Raw genomic sequence first — 7,121 nt, 5'->3', positions numbered from 1 at the left:
AATGCAATTACTACTATTTTCTATTCAATTCCGCTTGTTCTTAATCTAAGATATTCGTTGCACTTCAACATGATGAATGTGATGATTCGTGACACTCATCATCATTCTCACCTTTGAACGCGTGACTGACAACCACTTCCGTTCTACCTTAGACCAGGCGCGTATCTCTTGGATTCCTTAATCAGAATCTTCATGGTATAAGCTAGATTGATGGCGGCATTCATGAGAATCCGGAAAGTCTAAACCTTGTCTGTGGTATTCTGAGTAGGATTCAGGGATTGAATGACTGTGACGAGCTTCAAACTCGCGATTGTTGGGCGTGATGACAAACGCAAAAGAATCAAGGGATTCTATTCCAACATGATCGAGAACCAACAGATGATTAGTTGTGCCGTGACAGAGCATTTGGACCTTTTTCACTGAGAGGATGGGATGTAGCCATTGACAACGGTGATGCCCTACATACAGCTTGCCATGGAAAGGAATAAGAAGGATTGAAGGAAGGCAGTAGGAAAGCAGAGATCCAACAGGGACAAGCATCTCCAGACACTTATCTGAAATTCCCATCATTGAATTACATGAGTAACTGTATCTTTATTTTCTGCTTTATTTACTATTCGAAAACTCCATAATATTTATTATCCGCCTAACCGAGATTTACAAGATGACCATAGCTTGCTTCATACCAACAATCTCCGTGGGATCGACCCTTACTCACGTAAGGTATTACTTGGACGACTCAGTGCCCTTGCTGGTTAGTTGTGCGGAGTTATGACTAAGTGTGATTCACGTTTGAGAGCGTTACCAAGTTTTTGGCGACATTGTTGATGATCATAATTTCGTGCACCAAGTTTTTTACGCCGTTGCTGGGGATTGTTCGAGTATGAACAACTAACGGTTCATCTTGTTGTTCAGATTAGGTAATTTTCTTTTCAAAAAGTTTTCAAAAATCTTTCAAAATTTTTTCTCTTTTTTGTTTTCCTAGAGAATATTTTCAAAAAGAAAATAATGAAAATACAAAAAAATCATAAAATCATAAAAATAAAAAATATTTTGTGATTCTTGTTTGAGTTTTGAGTCAATTTTTAAGTTTGGTGTCAATTGCATGCTTTAAAAAATTTTTCTTGCATTTTTCGAAAATTCATGCATTCTTCGTGTTCTTCATGATCTTCAAGTTGTTCTTGGTAAGCCTTCTTGTTTGATCTTGATGTTTTCTTGTTTTGTATCTTTTGTTGTTTTTCATATGCATTTTTTGTTTTTTAGAGTCCAAGCGTTAAAGAATTCTAAGTTTGGTGTCTTGCATGTTTTTCTTTGCATCAAAATTTTTTCAAAAATATGTTCTTGATGTTCATCATGATCTTCAAAGTGTTCTTGGTGTTCATCTTGACATTCATAGTGTTCTTGCATGCATCATGAGTTTTGATTCATAATTTTCATGTTGTGAGTAATTTTTGTTGTTTTTCTCTCTCATCATTAAAAATTCAAAAATAAAAAAATATATATTTTCCTTATTTCTCTCCTAATTTTCGAAAATTTGAGTTGACTTAGTCAAAAAATTTTAAAATTAGTTGTTTCTCATAAGTCAAGTCAAAATTTCAATTTTAAAAATCCTATCTTTTCAAAAAAATTTTCAAAAATCAAATCTTTTTCATTTTTATCTTATTAATTTCGAAAATTTTAAAATTATTTTCAAAATATTTTTCTTAATTTTATTTCAAATTTTGGAAATTACACTAACAATTAATGTGATTGATTCAAAAATTTGAAGTTTGTTACTTTCTTGTTAAGAAAGGTTCAATCTTTAAATCCTAGAATCATATCTTTTAGTTTCTTGTTAGTTAAGTAATTAATTTTAATTTTAAAAAAATTAAATCTATCTTATCTTATCTTTTATATCATATCTTTTTCAAAATTTTATATTTTTTCAAAAATTTGATTTTAAAATATCTTTTCTAACTTCTTATCTTCTTATCTTCTTATCTTTTCAAATTTGATTTTCAAATCTTTTTCAACTAACTATTTGACTTTTTCTTTGTTTCTTATCTTTTTCAAAACAACTTAACTACTTCTCCCTCTCTAATTTTCAAAAATATCTCTCCTTTTTTCAAAATTATTCTTAAATTAATTAATTGTTTCAATTTTTAATTTTAATTCTATCTCATCTTTAATTTTCGAAAATCACTAACTCCTTTTCAAAATTAATTTTCGAATTCTCTCTCTCATCTTCTTCTATTTATTTATTTATGTACTAACACTTCTCTTCACCTCTCTTCATCTCCAATCACTTCCTTTATCCCTACCCTTGTGTTTGGATTATTCCTTCTTCTTAATCCTTATCCCCTTTCTTCTTCTACTAATAATAAGGATCCTCTTTACTATGACATAGAGGGTTCCTCTTCCTTTTCTTTTTTTATTCTCTTTCATATGAGCAGGAACAAAGAAAAAGGCACTCTTGTTGAAGCTGATCCTGAACCTGAAAGGAGTCTGAAGAGGAAACTAAGAGAAGCTAAATTACAACAATCCAGAGGCAACCTTTCTGAAATTTTCAACAAGAGAAGGAGATGGCAGCCGAACCCAACAACAATAATACAAGGAGGATGCTTGGTGATTTTACTAAACCCACGTCTAAGTTTGATGGAAGAAGCATCTCAATTCCTGCCATTGGAGCAAATAATTTTGAGCTGAAACCTCAATTAGTTGCTCTAATGCAACAGAACTACAAGTTTGATGGACTTCCATCTGAAGATCCTTACCAGTTTTTAACTGAGTTCTTGCAGATTTGTGAGACTGTTAAGATGAATGGAGTAGATCCTGAAGTCTACATGCTCATGCTTTTCCCTTTTGCTGTAAGAGACAGAGCTAGAACATGGTTGCACTCAAAACCTAAAGATAGCCTGGACTCCTGGGATAAGCTGGTCACGGCCTTCTTGGATAAATTCTTTCCTCCTCAAAAGCTGAGCAAGCTTAGAGTGGATGTTCAGACCTTCAAGCAAAAAGATGGTGAATCCCTCTATGAAGCTTGGGAAAGATACAAGCAGATGACCAAAAAGTGTCCTTCTGACATGTTTTCAGAGACCCCAAAATGTGTCCTTTTGACATGATCTCAGAATGGACCATCCTGGATATATTCTATGATGGTCTGTCTGAATTGTCTAAGATGTCATTGGAGCATTCTGTAGGTGGATCCATTCACCTAAAGAAAATGCCTGTAGAAGCTCAAGAACTTATTGACATGGTTGCAAATAACCAATTCATGTACACTTCTGAGAGGAATTCCGTGAATAATGGGAAATGGCAGAGGTAAATTACATGGGTGAACCTTATGGAAACACCTATAATTCATCATGGAGAAATCATCCAAATTTCTCATGGAAGGATCAACAAAAGCCTCAACAAGGCTTTAATAATGGTGGAAGAAACAGGTTTAGCAATAGCAAGCCTTTTCCATCATCTTCTCAGCAACAGATAGAGAATTCTGAGCAGAGCTCCTCTAATTTAGCAAATATAGTCTCTGATCTGTCTAAGGCCACTTTAAGTTTCATGAGTGAAACAAGGTCCTCCATCAGAAATTTGGAGGAACAAGTGGGCCAGCTGAGTAAGAAAGTAACTGAAACTCCTCCTAGTACTCTCCCAAGCAATACAGAAGAGAATCCAAAGAGAAAGTGCAAGGCCATTGATATAGTCAATATGGACGAATGCAGAGAGGGAGGAAAGGACGAAAATCCTAGTGAGGAAGACCTTTTGGGACGTCCTCTGAGCAAGAAGGAGTCCCTTATTGAGGACCTAAAGGAATCTGAGGCTCATATAAAGACCATAGAGATTCTATTAAATCTCCATCTGCCATTCATGAGATCTGAAGATTATTCTTCCTCTGAAGAGGATGAAGATGTAACTGGAGAGCAAGTTGCTCAATATCTAGGAGCCATCACGAAGCTGGATGCCAAGTTATTTGGTAATGAGACTTGGGAAGGTGAACCTCCCTTGCTCATTAGTGAACTTGATACATGGGTTCAGCAAACTTTACCTCAAAAGAAACAAGATCCTGGGAAATTCTTAATACCCTGTACCATAGGCACCATGACCTTTGAAAAAGCTCTGTGTGACCTAGAGTCAGGCATAAATCTTATACCACTCTCTGTAATGGAGAAGCTGGGGATCATTGAGGTACAGCCTACCTTATTCTCATTACAATTGGTAGACAAGTCAGTAAGACAAGCTTATGGATTAGTAGAGGACGTGTTGGTAAAGGTTAAAGGCCTTTACATCCCTGCTGATTTCATAATCTTAGATACTAGGAAGGAGGACGATGAATGCATCATCCTTGGAAGACCTTTCCTAGCCACAGCAGAAGCTGTGATAGATGTTAACAAAGGAGAATTAGTTCTTCAATTGAATGGGGACTACCTTGTGTTTAAGGCACACGACTATCCTTCTGTAATAAGGGAGAGTAAGCATGCAGAGCTTCTCTCAGTACAGAGTCAAATAGAGCCCCCATAACCAAACTCTAAGTTTGGTGTTGGGAGGCCACAACCAAACTCTAAGTTTGGTGTTGAATCCCCACAACCAAACTCTAAGTTTGGTGTTGGGAGTCTACAACATTGACCTGATCACTTGTGAGGCTCCATGAGAGCCCAATGTCAAGCTATTGACATTAAAGAAGCGCTTATTGGGAGGCAACCCAATTTTTATTTATCTAATTTTATTTTATTTTCATTGTTCTTTTATGTTTTATTAGGTTCATGATCATGTGGAGTCACGAAAAAAAATATTAAAATTAAAAACAGAATCAAAAATAGCAGAAGAAAAATCACACCCTAGAGGAAGGACCTACTGGCGTTTAAACGCCAGTAAGGAGCATCAGGCTGGCGTTCAACGCCAGAACAGAGCATGGAGCTGGCGCTGAATGCCAGAAACAAGCATGGAACTGGCGTTCAACGCCAGAAACATGCTGCAGTTGGGCGTTGAACGCCCAGAACATGCATCACCTCGACGTTTAAACGCCAGAATTGCATGCAAAGGCATTGTACATGCCTAATTGGTGCAGGGATGTAAAACCTTGACACCTCAGGATCTGTGGACCCCACAGGATCATCTCAAGATCTGTGGACCTCACAGAATCCCCACCTACCTCACCCTCTTTCTCTCCATTCACGGTCATCCCTTCTGTTTTTCACCACTCACATCCATCCATCTCTTCCCCACCCAAACCCACCCTACATAGCCGAATACACATCTCTCTCCCTCTCCTCCATATCTTCTTCTTCTTCTTCTTCTTTTATTCTTTCTTCTTTTGCTTGAGGGCGAGCAACATTCTAAGTTTGGTGTGGTAAAAGCATAGCTTTTTGCTTTTCCATAACCATTGATGGCACCTAAGGCCAGAGAAACCTCAAAAAAAAAGAGAAGAAGAAAAAGGGAAGACAATTGCTTCCACCTCTGAGTCATGGGAGATGGAGAGATTCATCTCAAAGGTCTATAGCTCAATGGTAGAACATTTGACTGCAAATCAAGAGATCCCTGAGATACCTCAGGGGATACATTTTCCTCCACACAATTATTAGGAGCAACTAAAGGGTAGGAGCACCAAAATCACTAGGGATCATGCAACAGAAGCAAGGAAGAGACATAGAGAAGCTCAAAGAGCACCATTGGTTCTTCAAGAGGAGGACGCCACCCTCACTAAGGTGGACTCATTCCTTAATCTCCTTGTTCTTATCTCTGTTTTTCGATTTTTATGCTATATGTGTGTTTATGTTTTGTGTCTCTACCTCATTATCATTAGTATTCAGTAACTATGTCTTAAGGCTATAAATAATTCCATACATCCTTCACCTCTCTTAAATGAAAAATGTTTCTAATTCAAAAGAACAAGAAGTACATGAATTTCAAAATTATCCTTGAATTTGGTTTAATTACATTGATGTGGTGACAATACTTTTTATTTTCTGAATGAATGCTTAAACAGTGCATATATTTTATCTTGTTGTTTATGAATGTTAAAGTTGTTGGCTCTTGAAAGAATGATGAACAAAGAGAAATGTTATTGATGATCTGAAAAATCATGAAATTGATTCTTGAAGTAAGAAAAAGCAGTGAAAAACTAAAGCTTGCAGAAAAAAAAAGAAGAGAAAGAAAAAGAAAAAGCAAGTAGAAAAAGCCAATAGCCCTTAAAACCAAAAGGCAAGGGTAAAAAGGATCCAAGGCTTTGAGCATCAGTGGAAAGGAGGGCCCAAGGAAATAAAATCATGGCCTAAGCGGCTAAATCAAGCTGTCCCTAACCATGTACTTGTGGCATGCAGGTCCAAGTGAGAAGCTTGAGACTGAGTGGTTAAAGTCGTAATCTAAAGCAAAAAGAGTGTGCTTAAGAGCTCTAGACACCTCTAACTGGGAACTCTAGCAAAGCTGAGTCACAATCTGAAAAGGTTCACCCAGTCATGTGTCTGTGGCATTTATGTATCCGGTGGTAATACTGGAAAACAAAATGCTTAGGGCCACGGCCAATACTCATAAAAGTAGCTGTGTTCAAGAATCAACAAACTTAACTAGGAGAATAAATAACACTATCTGAAATTCTAAGTTCCTATAGAAACCAATCATTCTAAACTTCAAAGGAAAAAGTGAGATGCCAAAACTGTTCAGAAGCAAAAAGCTACAAGTCCCGCTCATCTAATTAGAATTAATATTCACTGATGTTTTGGGATTTATAGTATATTCTCTTCTTTTTATCCTAATTAATTTTCAGTTGCTTAGGGACAAGCAACAATTTAAGTTTGGTGTTGTGATGAGCGGATAATTTATACGCTTTTTGGCATTGTTTTTAGGTAGTTTTTAGTATGATCTAGTTACTTTTAGGGATGTTTTCATTATTTTTTATGCTAAGTTCACATTTCTTGACTTTACTATGAGTTTGTGTGTTTTTCTGTGATTTTAGGTATTTTCTGGCTGAAATTGAGGGACCTGAGCAAAACTCTGATAGGAGGCTGACAAAGGACTGCTGATGCTGTTGGAATCTGACCTCCCTGCACTCAAAATGGCTTTTCTGGAGCTACTGAACTCTAAATGGCGCGCTCTCAATGGCGTTGGAAAGTAGACATCCAGAGCTTTCCAGAAATATATAATAGTCC

General features: G+C 36.6%; 1 non-coding gene across 1 annotated transcript; it reads right to left on the bottom strand.

The window, feature by feature from the left end:
* Nucleotides 1-2,960: 2,960 nt before the first annotated feature.
* LOC127743671 (small nucleolar RNA R71) lies at nt 2,961-3,064 on the bottom strand. Its single transcript, XR_008005055.1, has one exon. It is a non-coding gene; the product is annotated as a small nucleolar RNA R71 (small nucleolar RNA).
* Between the last annotated feature and the right edge of the window lie 4,057 nt (nt 3,065-7,121).

The sequence above is a fragment of the Arachis duranensis genome, chromosome 10 (genome assembly GCF_000817695.3).
Source record: "Arachis duranensis cultivar V14167 chromosome 10, aradu.V14167.gnm2.J7QH, whole genome shotgun sequence".
Classification (NCBI taxonomy): domain Eukaryota; kingdom Viridiplantae; phylum Streptophyta; class Magnoliopsida; order Fabales; family Fabaceae; genus Arachis; species Arachis duranensis.
The sequence above is the reverse complement of the archived record's forward strand: the minus strand, read 5'-3'. Positions and strand labels throughout refer to the sequence as shown.